Below are 14,775 nucleotides of genomic sequence, written 5' to 3'. Positions count from 1 at the left end.
ACCTGCACTGTGCCAAGCTCCAACTTGGACTTCAACGAGGCACCAACCGCTAGGGCTCCAACCCTATCCACTGGTCCAGGCTCCAACCTCTAGGGCTCCAACCCATTGCTTTAATTCTTCAATAATGAGTACAAATAGTTCTTCAAGGCTTCCCAAACACTTCTGCAACAAGCCTTGCCAATGTCTTCAACAATGCTCTCAATCAATCTTCAGTAACCCTGTCATTCATCAATGACAAGTTTATGGTCCACAAAAGGTATCCCCACAACTCTTCATATTCCCTAACAATTTTCTCCAAGGTTACATCATGAGGGCTTCAATCAAGGTCTCCAAGAATGTCTCCAAGGTAACTTCTAAAACAATGTCAACGACACCAGTTCCAACTAGATGTCCTCAAGGTCTGCTTCAAGAACAAAGGCTTCCAAGCCTGCTTCAACTGATTACCAATATACCCCAAGGAATTCTTCACGGACTGGTTCAGAGTAGCTTGAAATCCTGTCCAAAATTGCCTTTCAAGTTTACTTTCCAATGTCTGCGACAATAGTTGTTCTTCAATTCTGCTCAAAGGGACTGCTCAAAGAAGTCTTCAATGATGGCCTTTTAGATCTGCTCCAAGGGTGACTTCAGTGATACACACAAACTGCTGCTACAGAATTCTTCAAAGAACAACTTCCAAAGCTAATTAGGTCCTGTACAAATAGTTCTCTTGTCAAACTGTTCTTTCCACAAAGATGTCTTCAAAGACTGCTCTAAGAGGGATCCAAATTCTGCTCAAGAGAAGGCTTAAGATTCCTAACAAGACTTAGTTTTTGCTGCTTCAATTCGGTATTCTGTTGCCAACACAGGTCCACATGTCTGCTCAAGGTGTCTAGTCTAAATCTGCTTCACGATGGCTTTCCAAGGTAACTTCAAAGGTTGTCCCAAAAGAAGAGCTTCAAGTGATGCCTTCATTCAGTAGACAAGATCAATTTTAAGGATTGTTCCCAAGCTTTAGTATATTTTCAAATGTAGCTTCAGAACTGGCCCCAAACTCAGAAAAGAAAACTCAAGCCTGCAAAGAGATATCTATTCCATGAGCCCAAAAAATTGAATTCTCCACAGGTCTAAATGTCCCTTCACAAGCTCATACAAGGCCGATATTCTGCTCCAAGGAGGTGGCCAAAGGTCTGAGATTCAGCTCCACAGAAAAGGGCCGAAGTTACAGTCTCCACTGCAGGCAGAATTCACAGAAATATTCACAGGTCTGAAAAATGAAATTGCAGGTCCAAATTCTGTTTCACAAGGCCAAGGCAGTGTTTTAAAACTCCGACTCCGACTCGGCCGAGGGTCGACTCCGACTCCGACTCCGACTCGGTATCGACTCGGCCGCTCGATTTCAATGACTCGGTTGTTGTAAAAAATACATTAAATATTTATTTTTTATAAAAACACATAATTTTAAAGATTTTCATTCATGTTTCCAAACACACAGCATTAGAATATAGATAGAAGACAACATATGATCAAGATAGGCTCATGAATATATCCATTATATCAAAATGGCACCCAGTGCATTGCCCAATACATACACGATGATGATATAGAGATCAAAACAAAAACACATAACCAAGGAGGCTATGAAAGGCCTCTACAACAAAAGTCTGTGACCGGTACTACTGGCTACTGCTAGAGTTTCCAACATCATCTGGCTCATTGTTAATTGGGAGCAGGAGCGAAAGTGGGGAGCGAGAGCGAAAACGCGAGCGAGAGCAACATTTTCAGAAGCTCCTGGTTTGGAAGCGAATCCCAGAGGAGTTCGACAGCCAATGTCACTAACATCAAGGTACATAGAGGGATTGGTGCCCTTGATTAAATACGAGTTCCATACCCTAATACATGACAAAATTCAATGGAAACATTGCAATCCTCCAATCTTGAAATCCTGAAAAACTGATAAGTCTGCTGGATTTTGAATGAAATCTAAAATTCTACTTTCTCCATATGAAATCCAACGAGGCCGAAACCACTCTCAAACATCCCGAGTCATTTCATGGTAATGTTAAAAATTTAAGTAAAAGTGACATTCTCCTTAATCTTCATTGATGAAAATGAAGATTAAGGAGAATGTCACTTTTACTTTAAGAATTTAACATTACCATGAAATTTGAATAGCGATCAATAGTAGAGAGCATTTGAATGTGTTAAATAGGGTTTGGGAGGGGGAAATGGACCCCAAATAACATTTAACTAATTCATAAAACACATTGGAGTCCAAACCAATCAGCAAACACTTCAAAATTTCATTAAAAAATGTCAAATCGCTGTTTTGATGGGGTTACAGGCCACTGGTTATGACTCGGTCGAGTCAATACAAAAAACGGCCGAGTTAGCCATGACTCGGCCGAGTCATGGTTGACTCGGCCTACTGAACCGTTTCCTCCACCAAGTCACATTTCTGGGCAATGAAACGGATCAACTCGGCTGTTTCCGTTTCGAATCGGCCGAATTTTAAAACTATGGTTATAACTAGCCTAAAATTCACATAAAACAAAGCTAAATTTTAGAGAGTGATCCCTCTCTGGAGCTTGCAGGGCTAGATCCCAGCTTCCAAAGTGGTTTTGATGTTGTCCTATGTGTTTACTCCTTCAACCTCAAAAATACAAAACGATAACAGAACCCATTAAAAATAATTAATTATTTTAATAAAATTGTCTCTGGGTGGAATTTCCTAAAACGCTTTCTAGGTTCTTTGGAATACATGTGCCCAAGCCTCCCTGCAAAATTTGAGACTTAGAGCACATCCGATGCTACCAGAAACCAACATTCCCTCTTAACGAGAAATGTGATCTAGCAATGCCTCCCACTGACACTGCCACTATCAACACTGCATCCATACTACAACTCCCTTTGAATTTTTGCATCTGTGTCGCTGTTGGCATTGCCACTGCCAACTGCCCCTGCACTGCAAATTGTTGTTGCTACTGCTCAACAACGAAAAAACATCCCAAATCATTGAACAAGTGTTCAGTATAGATGCATCTCGATGCTGAAGATCCGACTGCTGCTAGTCTCACGCTATCCCTTTGAAGCCACTGCACTCCTGCTGCTACTACACTATGCCTGTCTGCACTGCTGCAACTCTGCACTACGCTGCTCAGACTTGGCATTCGAGCCACTGCATTTGTCGCTCCAACATTCCTCTACACTAAATGACACTGTTTAATCCTGCTACTTCTGATCTGGGCTCCTGTAGCAAGGAATTGATCCGAGAGGTGGGCTCCTCAAGGATCCTGCCCATCTGTAGCTCTTTCGAACTACAACTCTAAATCAGCCCACCTCCCTCCTGGAGGTATCTCGGTTGTCATGGCAAACTCCTCCTCAATCTTCGCGAGTACAGCGTTCGGATCGTACTTCTCATCTTTGTCCTTCCTCCTGAGAGGACACTGTGTTGTGTAGTGACCCATTTAACCACACCTAAAGCATTTGATCTTCGAGACGTCCTCCTTTTGCCTCCGCTGCTCTTGCTACCCCCTGGATGCAAGGGCTGCATTCTCTTCCTCCTCCTTGGGCTTCGACCCACTGCTGCTGCTTCCATCAAGCTTACACTTGACTAGATCTCTCCTCAACTCTTCCTGCTTAAGAGTTGCCCACATACTATCCCAGTCTGGCAAAGCCGCCCTGCCCAGGACGCTCTGTACAAAGACTTGCCATTCTTCTGAGACTAAGTTTAGGGCCAGTCTCACCATCTCGGAACTTTGAGGTGTAGACCCCACAGCTGCTAACTCGTCATGGGTCTCCTGAAGCTTCGTGAGGAACAAATCTATGCACTCCCCCTTCTGCATTTGTGTAGATCTCAATTCCTGCTCTAAGTACATCTTTCGCTACTTGGAAGATCCTTGATATAGCGTTGCCAAGGCATCCTACATCTCCTTAGCAGTCCCTCTTCTAGTGATGTGACATACCACGTGAACCTTTATTCCATCAAGGATCATCCTCTTGGCCTTCGCTATTTCTCCCTTGTACTTCTTTAGCTGATCTGGATCCGCAGGCTCAGCCACCACGCTGACGACATAAACCTTGAGAAAATGCTCATCCAGAAGGCATGACATCCTTGCCTTCCAGATCACATAGTTGAATGCCCCATCCAACCTGTCCTGATCTCTCAGTCGACTAGCTACCATCTCTTCCACGAAAATGTCAAACTGCTCCTCTCTGTTTCATACTGCTGCTACTCAGGCAATAAGAAAACAAACTTCTTGGTGGGAAGTCTACTAAGGAAAAATTCCCTCATTATGCTTCTCCTCTCTTTTTTGACGATTTTCTGCCCAACAAACTACTTGTAGAAAAACTACATCCCACCAGCAATTCCTAACGCTGAAGCTCTTTTGCGCTGCTCCCTCTGGCACGAAAAAATTTCGATCTGGAAGCCCTTCCTCTCTGTCGACTCACTCAGAGAGAGACTTTCCTCGAAAATTCAGCCCCCCTGACTTGGACTGTGCAATCCATCAGGGGGTTCGAACTGTTGCCTCCTATAGCTATTCGACCTCCTTTTATGCTCAGCGTTGGGTTCTCTGGCTCTGCTCTTCTTGATTAACCTGCAACTCCGATACCATGTGAAAATTCCTAAACCTGGAATCCCTATTACAACAACTGATGATATTTCTTTTATTTGTTAAATTCCTTTAAACAAATTACTTGCAGTTTCCTACGGAAAATATTGAAATCCATACACTGCAACCTTCACTTAATTAAATTATATGCAGAAACAAGAAATTGAGCAAGAATGAAAATACAACACAATAACACCTTATTTTTGGACAAATGTCTTCGGAAAAACCTAATGCGGGAAAACCGGTGCAACAGATTTGAGGGTTTTATTATTATGTAGTAGTAAAACTGAGTACAATTCCTTGGATGCTCAACTAGCATTCCGATACAGAGAGAAACTGGACAAAAGAAATAGTGAGATGCTCTCACCCTATCACTAGAAGAATTTGAGTCTAATCACGCTGGACTGGAGCCTCTGTGTGGCCTCTGCGCAGAACTGCGTAAGCCTCACGCAATCTCTACGTCACCACTGCTGGGAATCACGTTGCTCCTCCTTCTGACCCTATGCTGGCTGGAAATTCCAAAAGCCTCCCAGTCTCACAACCCGGCTCCCGGCTTTTGAAACTCAATTTCCTCAGCAGGAATTCGATCTCCCTCTAAGGCCTGTGTTGCCACTGCATCAGCGCTGTGTGGGCCGACGTTTACCTCTCTTTGGATGTCGTTCTGCCCTCTCTGCCTTGTACTCTCTGGCCTAGGAAAGCTTCCTTCTTCTGGATACTATCTCTGCCCTTCACTGCAAAAGATCACTTCGATCACTCCTCTAGCAATTGTTGCGCTGCCCTCTCTAAGAAATTCGATCTTTTTGATCTCTCTCGGTGTGTTTCCCAAATGACCCTCAAGCTTCCTTAAATAATCTTCTCGTTGACATTCAATGGCCCAGATTAGAAGCTAATCAATGGCTAAGATCATTTCTGCTTGATCCTCATCTTCTTTTAGAAGTTACACCCATAGTTAGATTAATACCCATTAATTATTTTAATTTCCTAAGTTTAGACTTAGGGACTCATTAAAAATAATTATTATTTTAATAAAACTATTTATGGGTGGAATTTCCCAAGACACTTTCTAGGTTCTTTGGAACACATGTGCCCAGGCCTCCCTGCAAAATTTGAGACTTAGAGCACATCCAATGCTACCAGAAATCAACACACATTCTCCTCCTTCACCTGCTTCTGCCCGTTGCTTTTGTCACTGATAAAGTTCTTTAGAAGAGCTCGCCTCAATTCCTCTTGAGGCAAGTCAACCCACATCCTGTCCCAATCTGGTAGCTTGTCTCTGCCCAATATACTTTGGACAAAAACTTGCCACTCCTCAAAGACGCCGTTTAGTGCCAATTTCAAAAGCTCTGTGGGTTGAGGTGCTGCCACAACAACTGACAACTGGTCTCAGACCTCCTAAATCTTGGTGAGGAAGGGGTCTATGCCTTACCCCTTTTGCATCCTGATGCATCTCAGTTTCTCCTCTCAGTACATCTGCTGCTCGAAAGTGCCCTGATATCGTGTGGCGAGAGCATCCCACATCTCTTTGGCAGTATCCTTGTCAGCTATGTGTGAGACTATATGGCCCCGGACTCCATCCAAGATCAACCACTTCGCCCGTGCCATCTTCTTTTTGTAATCCTCAGCTCATCTATGTCCTGGGGAACTGCTACAACGTTGTCTATATAGAGTTGTAGGCCATATTCATCCAACAGGAAGGACATCCTTGCCTTCCAGATGACATAGTTGGATTATCCATCCAACCTATCTTGATCTCTCAGCCCAATTGTGGCCATCTCAACAAAATGTCGAAATCCTCTTTCGTTCTGCTATTCACACTCTCTTCTGGAGTTAGAAGATCTGCTCACAATGACTACTGCTCTACAAGGAAAAATCAAACTTCTTGAGACAAGAAATTCCCTGAGGAAAAATTTCCCTCTATGTGTGCTCTTCTTCCTTCCACTTGATGTTGGCTCTACTCTAGCAAACTGTTGCAAAACCACTGCGTCCAACTAGAGATTTACTCCATGAAAATACTAAGTTGTTCCCTCTACCTCTGGAATCACTCAATCCAGAGAGATTGAATTTTTCCGTCCCTCACTCAGAAAAATCGAATCTCCTCAAGCAACTCGGCCTCTTGGCAAAGTGACTGCGTTGCCCCTGAGAATTTCGATCTGCCGCTTGTTACCCACCATTTTCTAGGTGATATCCCTAGGAGAATTTTTTTCTCCAAGATGGTCGTTAGCCTGACAACAGTAGCCAACAACTAGCTCATTGTGCCATTTCTCGGCCACCTGAGCCAGCCATGTGGTGCATCGCCCATCTACCATGATCGTATGTTTGAAGGTGGGTCTCTCGAACCTAAAGGTATGCCTTGTCATTTGGTAATTGAGTATTGTAGTTTGCTTATCTGGACACTTCTGGTTATGGATTAATGGGGGGATTCGGTGGAAAGAATGGGTTAGGTCTGTGCCCTTGTCCCCTAGACCCCTTTTGGATATTAACCTTGCATTCTAGTCCTGTGGGATTTCTTTACTAACCATTTGGCTTTAGGGATGAGATTTCATGGGAAACCCCGATTTTGGTTGCGTGGTTCCACTCCCTTATCCGCTTATATTACCCTCTTTCCACTCATTATTATTTTGGTCATCATTTCTCCTTCTTAGGTCCACATTCCTCCACTAGATCCACATAGGGTTAGCTCGCCCCTTCCCCTTGCCCACACCTCGGGTAAGGCTTGGAATTGTGAAAATTCCACAACAAGAATCCCCACTGCAGCAACTGATGATATTTCTCCTATTTGTTAAATTCCTTTAAACAAATTACTTGCAGTTTTCTACAAAAAATATCGAAATACATACACTGCAACCTTCACTTAATTAAATTATAAGTGGAAACAAGATACTGAGCAAGAAAGAAAATACAACACAATGGACACTGTTATTTTTGGACAAATGTCCCAGAAAAGCCCAATGTGGGAAAACTGGTGCAACAGTTCTGAGGGTTTATTATTATTAAGCAGTAGCAAATTCTAAATACATCTTTGAATACCTCTCTGGTAATTTAATTACAGAGAGAAATATTGGCAGAAAGATTTGTGAGATTACCTCACACTGTCACTGGGAATCCTGCCTGATCCAGCCCTAGAATGATTGCCCGCGGTTTTTCTAGCTGCCTCTGCGTAGTATCTGCGTCAGCCCAGCGTCAAGCTCTCTAGGGCAATGTTTTAAAACTCCGACTCGGCCGAGGATTGACTCCGACTCCGACTCAGTATCAACTCGGTCGGCTCGATTTCAATGACTCGGTCGTTGTAAAAAATACATTAAATATTTATTTTTTATAAAAAAAATAATTTTAAAGATTTTCATTCATGTTTCCAAACACACAGCATTAGAATATAGATAGAAGACAACATATGATCAAAGTAGGCTCATGAATATATCCATTATATCAAAATGGCACCCAGTGCGTTGTCCAATACATACATGATGATGATATAGAGGTCGAAACAAAAACACATAACCAAGGAGGCTAGAAATGGCGTTATCATCCAAAATAGATTGTAAGCCATCAAGGAACTAATAAAAGGGTCCAAGAGTGTTCCTCACTCAAAGAAAGTCCCAAAGTGCATGTGCACATCTTCAAAAGGTGCATCCTCCACCATGATGTCATCTAGGAGAGACCCTATGTCACCCTTTTCAAGCATGTGAGTGACATGGCACCCCTAAGGGTAAGCATTGGCATCAAAGAGGAATGTGCTAGCCCTCCTAAGTCATCTCAATGATAACCATCCTCATCTTGCTTTGGAAGAAGGCACCATCCACCAAAATAGGGTCAAGGCCAGCCAGGGGGCATCTTCAGTCCATTTGGGCATATCATCAAATAGTCCAACGTCCAAGCTTTTAAGTTTAGTGTTTTAGCATTTGGAGGTTCATCAAGGGGTGTAGCATCACGTGGAATCAACTCAAGGCTCGATGCTTATCTTTGGAGGGCCAAGGTTGGGGCCACAAAGTTAGGTTTGCTTTAAGAAATGAGCAAAGAACCTATTGGAAGGTTTTGAAGAAGAATGAAGCTATCCCTTAAGGAATCTCTACTACATATGTGATACCAACTAAACAAACCTCTCAAGATCAAGCGAGATAAAACTATTTGGGGACAAAAAACCATTAAAGTATCATCGTGAAAACCTTGGAGTCCCCCAAAAGAAAAAAAGAAAAAAAATTAAAAAAAATCGTTGTTTTTAATTCACGAGCCACTATCATCCAACCCGGCCAAGTAGGCTCGCACTCGGCCAAGCTGACCGGGTTATACCGAGCCGGCCGAGTTGTTAGACAACTCGTTTGGCTCGGTAATAACCCAGCTGGCCACACCAGTTCGACTCGGACCAACTCGATCGAATTGGTTCCGAGCCGGCCAAATCTTAAAACATTGCTCTGGGGACAACGTCAATCCTCTGGCTGGTTGATTTGTTGCCCAAGAGATTCGATTTCTGCCTCCCGGTCTCACACCTCGGCTCCCGACTTTTGAAACTCGAATTCCCTTTACAAATTGCGGACTCCCTCTTGGCTTCTGCGTTGCCTCTGCGTGGCTCTGCGTCAACCCCTCTGGCTCAGCGATGCCATTGCTGGATTACTCTCTGCCTCTCTTTGCTGAAGATTCTCCGGCTGAGAAAATCTCTCTTTGGATGCTATCCCTGCCCCTCAACTGCAAGAAATCTCCTCGATAAGAACTTCCTCCTGAGAACTTCTCACTTCAGAGATTCGATCTCTTGATTTTTCGGTGTGTTTTTCAAATCACTCTCAAGCTTCCTTAAATAGTCTTCTTGTTGACATTCAACGACCCATATTAAAAGCTAATCAATGGCTAAAGATCATTAGCGCTTGATCCCTGTCTTCTTCTAGAAGTTACACCAAATTAGATTAATACCTATTAATATTTTTAATTTCCTAAATTTAGACTTAAGGTCCCATTAAAAAATATTAATTATTTTAATAAAATTGTTTCTAGGTGGCATTTTCCAAAACTTTTTCTAGGTTCTTTGGACTATATGTGCCCAAGCCTCCCTGCAAATTTGAGGCCTAGAGTACATTCGATGCTACCCCAAATCAACAGGAATGATGCCTCAGAGGTCGATGCAGTTAAAAAGAAAGATAAAAACATATTTGGCCACATTCAATAAGAAAATGTACCACAAAATGCAAAAGATCGTCGGGCAAACACATTTAGCTTGTGGGCATAAACCAATACATGAGCTCTACCCCATCATTATGGCCATCACCATGATTCCTACAGGTTCTATGAGCCTTCATCATCACATAGAAACCCATGATTGACCCAACCCCTGGTAGGCAATGAACCACCCTACCTTTAAAAGGAGATATTCACTGCTATATTTTATGCATCATGTTCTTACCCATTGAACCTCGAGCAGTTAATCAAAGAAAATCATAAAAAGACAAAATGCATATAAATAAGGGTGGAAAAATCAGGTCAGGGCACCTCATGTACCACAATTGCTCCCTCCTATACATTATAAAGCGAAGTGTGGGCTTCTCTTTTATCAGCTACCTTTGTACCCCAACATGTGGCCCAGGGTTGCTCCTTCTCATCCCCTACTTCATTCAGCTATCTGTCACATGCCAACACCTTTTGAAGAATGTACTTTGAACATATTATCCCCTTTAGAAGTAAAAACCACCTAATAGGATACCTGGTTAACCCCATTTGGAGTTTAGGAGACATTGACACATTTCGAAGCACATTATGGAAGGGCAGGCCATTATGGAGTCCCCACCTGTGGTCCATGGTTGGTTTTCTCTAATGACTTGTTGTACTAAAAGGCTAGGGGACGCATTGGATCTTATGCAAGATTGCAGATGGTCTCCATCTTGGGTTTGGTCTCCCTATACGGGGTCCTAATCCTCTAGAGGGATACATTGGCACATTTAGGGTGTCCGTTGAGAGCCATGGGCCTCCACAACAGTAGACAGTACTCCATGGATCCTCGAGGATGTTCAGAGATGCTCGAGATTCACCCATTGGACGAGGAAGATGCACTTGGCTCACCTTTGCCCAGTGTACCCCACAGATGTACCATACACTTGGTAGCTGGCCCAGGACTTGTAGGATTATGTGGCATCACCTACACCATCATCAGAGCCCTTGCGGATGATCTATAGGCATCTTCGACTCATTCGGAGACCCATGAGGTTATTATTATGCCGCCACATCCACTGGGAGCACCACAGGTTTATTGTTTGGAGAACAAGGGGCCAACCCCTTGTCCATCACTTTTAAGGGTCCTATTCCTCATTATGGCACCTATAGATCTCATCAAGCCACTTGGAGGGCCCTATAACATGTATTATTCATCATCTCACCTCTTAAGAGGCTTATTATTTCATTTGTGAGCTAGTTTGGTGGGCGTCACCAAAATAAGACTAATTCGAACTCCTCATTAGTGTATAAATACAAATGTGATGAGTTCATTTGCTCATCATCACTTTGGATTGGATCTCTTCTCTCTCTTGAGAATTTCACACTTTTTCTTGGAGAATGAATTGGAGCTTTATGGATGAATTTTGATGTGTGGATTTGGTTTATTTCGTCTTGGAGCTTCTCTATTGTCAAATTGTTGATGGTTGGATATACTCTATTACATGTAAGTACATGCCTTTAATGTTATTGTTGTTTTAGTTTGTCATATACATTGTACTGAGGTTTTCACTATTTTTAGGGCTAATTGTTGCATGCATTTACTGCTTGAATTGTGGAATTTTGTCTTTATATAGCATCTCTCAATGTATTGGCCATGTAATGTGAATAAAATCTCTTAGGAATAATTCAATCAACAAATTTATCTTGATAAGCCATCACCTTTTGCACATCAAAGTATAAAAGTTGCAAGATTGCTTCTCTTTGACCTAAAAGGCTAGCGAAGCAGTCTTGATGTCTCATTGACTAGGAATTAAAGGTCCTCACTCATATTCATCATAGAATCCATTCTCCCAAGACTAAGGCACTGATCTACCAAGAGGTGGTCACCTAAAATCATATCTTTTTCACCTTTTCCTAGGTTTAGCCAAGTTAGGTCACCTAGGGCATCATTTTCCCAGCGAATGATTCTGACGGTGGAGTTGCGAGAAAATCCAAGCCCTAGCTTTGAGATCAAACTTTGCCCTTGTACCCCCAAGGCTAGTATTTCATAAGGATCAATTCAATGCCTTTAAGTGAAAATTATTTCTTTTATCCTTTCCTCCACCTTGTCCAGGGTAAGAAATTATTGGTTGCCATACTCTTTCCTCCTACCCTAGACCGGGTCCACTTGGTCCTGTGTGGTCCCGTTCCTTAAAAAGACAATTCTTCAAGAACCATTGGGATACCAGTTTCAATCAGTGCTGTGAAAATCGCGATTTTTCGCTGTCCCGATTTTATCGCGATTATTATAGGAAATTTATTAGAATATTCATATTTAGTATTTAATGCTCAGTCTTTTAGCTGTTGCTATTTTTATTCTTTTAGCAGTTTCTTAGATGAAATTGTTTGTTTCCATATTCTACATAGAAACCTGATGTTTCTATTATTGTAAATATCTTTGTATTATCATTGAGCTGTTTGCTCATTCCAAATTAATTCATTCGATATTCTTTTATGGTATCAGAGCACAGGAATTTTTTTTCGAAATAATTTTTCATAGTTTGAAAAATTCAGTAGTTCATTTCGAAACTGCTCTCAGGATCTGTAGATTTCTTGATTAGCTATCCTCTTCGTATCCTAACCTCTTGAGTTCCTTCATTCCTTTCTAAGGTCGAGCCCTCTGTAAGCCAGGTAGCCTTCACTGAGTCTTAGCCTCGGCTTTGCTCACTGTGATAAAAGCTTACAGTCGCCAATCTCGATACAGAAAGGGATTCTTCTCCTGCTTTATCACTTTATGAGGAATTTTGTAGCAGTGCTCGGAATCGTAAAATTGCTTTGGAAGGAACAGTGTAAAACCCGTATTCAGTTTTTTTACCCTCGCTGTAATAGCCATCCTCTGCGTTTTCTGTCGCCTTCCCCATAGCCAGGCTTCTTTTCTGTTGAAAACGAATTCCCCATCACCGTTTTTTTCCAGCCGCGGGTCTCTTCTCTGCTCTCGGGGCCATTGATGCCACTATCGTGACTCGAATCTCACACAAAAGGCTCGGGGTCACTATATATGTAAAGGAAAAGCGTCAGTGGAAATCGCGTTCGAGTATCGAGAGCCTGTGTATCAGAACCGGAAGCGGAACCAGATCGAGAAGCGGAAAATCGTTTTCCTTTTGCTCACGAATTTTTGGCTCATTCGACAGATCGAGATTACAGTGCCGTTTTCACCACGTAAAGCATTTTTTCAGTGACGACATTTTTGTTTCAAAAGGTATCACGCATTTCTCAGATTACAGTTTGGCATCGACGGAAACAGTAACTAAGCTCAGACTCGAACTGTGGATCTTCAGTGTGTGAGACTAACGTGATAACCATCTACACGGCATTACAGTGACGGCATTTTTTTTCCAGTTCAAGTTCAGATATATATCACGTGACGGCATATAAATCACGTGACGGCTTTCTTCAGTTCCAGTGACGGCTATCACGCATATATATCAGTTCAGATTATAGTGACGGCTTTCTCCAGTTCAGCGTATATATATCACGCATATATAACAGCATATATATATCACGGCTCCAGATTATAGTGACGGCTTTCTCCAGTTCAACGTATATATATCACGCATATATAACCTCATATATATATCACGCATTCAGTCTACGCATATATATATATAATCTGAACAGAACAACGTATATATCATCAGCGTGTATATCGATACATGTGACCTCTTGGTCTGGTGTGTTGATCTGGTACAGATCTGAGTCATTGTGAAAGCCTATTTTCTTTCAAATCAGAATTTGTTAAGGTTTGGTATAATCATTCTGCAAGAGGGATTTTAAGCAGACAGCTATATTATTTTTTTCAGTCTTCTGTATTGTCTTTGGGAAAATGGCCACGCTCACCAATCTGATGTTAGAAGGAAATCAACGCTTTAATGGCAGCAACTATAACATTTGGAAACAAAGAACGCTGACCATTTTTGAATACAGGCGTCTTGATCAGCTCATTTTGGGCAAAGAGTCTCGTCCCGGTAGAACTGGTACCGATCAAGATAAATTTGATGATCGAAATCGAGAAGCTGTTATGCTTCTCAAGCTCTCTGTCGCTGATGATCAGTTACCTCAGATTCCTTCTGGCAAGACCGCTGCCGAAATCTGGCAACAATTGAAAGAACTGCACGAGACATCTGACAAAAGCAGAGCATTTTTTCTCAAAAATGAGTTGTTCTCCATCATGATGGATGAACATATGTCTTTACAGGAACATCTCAACAAAATTAAAGACATTCGAGATCAACTCGAAGCCATTGGTCGGACCATGGAGGAAGAAGATATGGTAGTCATTACTCTGAAAAGTCTACCAAAATCTTATGAACACTTCATAGAAACTCTCAACATTACGACCACAAATGTTGATCTGAAGTTTCCAGATTTATGTACCAAACTTCTGCAGCAGGATCGGTGGAAACAACAGTTTGGTAGTGGTGCTTCATCAGTGTCCTCAGAAAATGCATTTACTGCAAAATACCAGTCCTCTCAGTCCTTTCAGCAGAAAGGCTCTTCTCAGTCTTTGGATCCTGCTAGGAAGAAAAGTGTGCAGTGTAATTACTGTCATAGGTTCGGTCACATGAAGAAAGATTGCCGACAGAGGATTGCTTCTGAACAGAAGAAACAGGGAGGGCCACATCAGACAGCCAATGTTGCAGAACATTCCGAGCAGACAGATTCTGCCTTTTACGCCTTTATGGCTAAAAGGTCTTCAGAACATGTTCCTTCCTCTGCATGGTACATTGATTCTGGTGCATCACGCCACTTCTTTCACAGGCGTGACTGGTTTATTGACTTCTCACCGTTCAGTGATTCCGTGGTATTTGGTGGAGGTGAAAAGTATACTGTAGCTGGCAGGGGTACAGTTCAAATTCAGTCTGGTGGACGCACACTCATATTTCTGAATGTATACTATGTTCCTGGTATGGAGATTAATCTGCTATCTGTTAGCCAGATTATGAAGAATTCTCCTCAGCTTGATGTTGTGTTCAGTGCACACAAGTGCTCCATCATTGACAGGGAGATCAGTCTA

At 42.3% G+C, this 14,775-nt stretch overlaps 1 protein-coding gene and 1 long non-coding RNA gene across 3 annotated transcripts in view; one reads left to right on the top strand and one right to left on the bottom strand.

Annotated features, from left to right (window-relative positions):
- LOC149173791 (uncharacterized) overlaps positions 1–14,775 on the bottom strand; it is a 162,257-nt gene that overhangs the window by 121,035 nt on the left and 26,447 nt on the right. The window lies entirely within an intron of this gene.
- Positions 1–14,775, top strand: part of GLYR1 (glyoxylate reductase 1) — a 152,619-nt gene that overhangs the window by 125,421 nt on the left and 12,423 nt on the right. The window lies entirely within an intron of this gene.

The sequence above is a fragment of the Pinus tabuliformis genome, chromosome 4_2 (assembly GCF_031772625.1).
Source record: "Pinus tabuliformis cultivar Carrire ecotype Pingquan chromosome 4_2, CPIR1, whole genome shotgun sequence".
NCBI lineage: Eukaryota > Viridiplantae > Streptophyta > Pinopsida > Pinales > Pinaceae > Pinus > Pinus tabuliformis.
The sequence above is the reverse complement of the archived record's forward strand: the minus strand, read 5'-3'. Positions and strand labels throughout refer to the sequence as shown.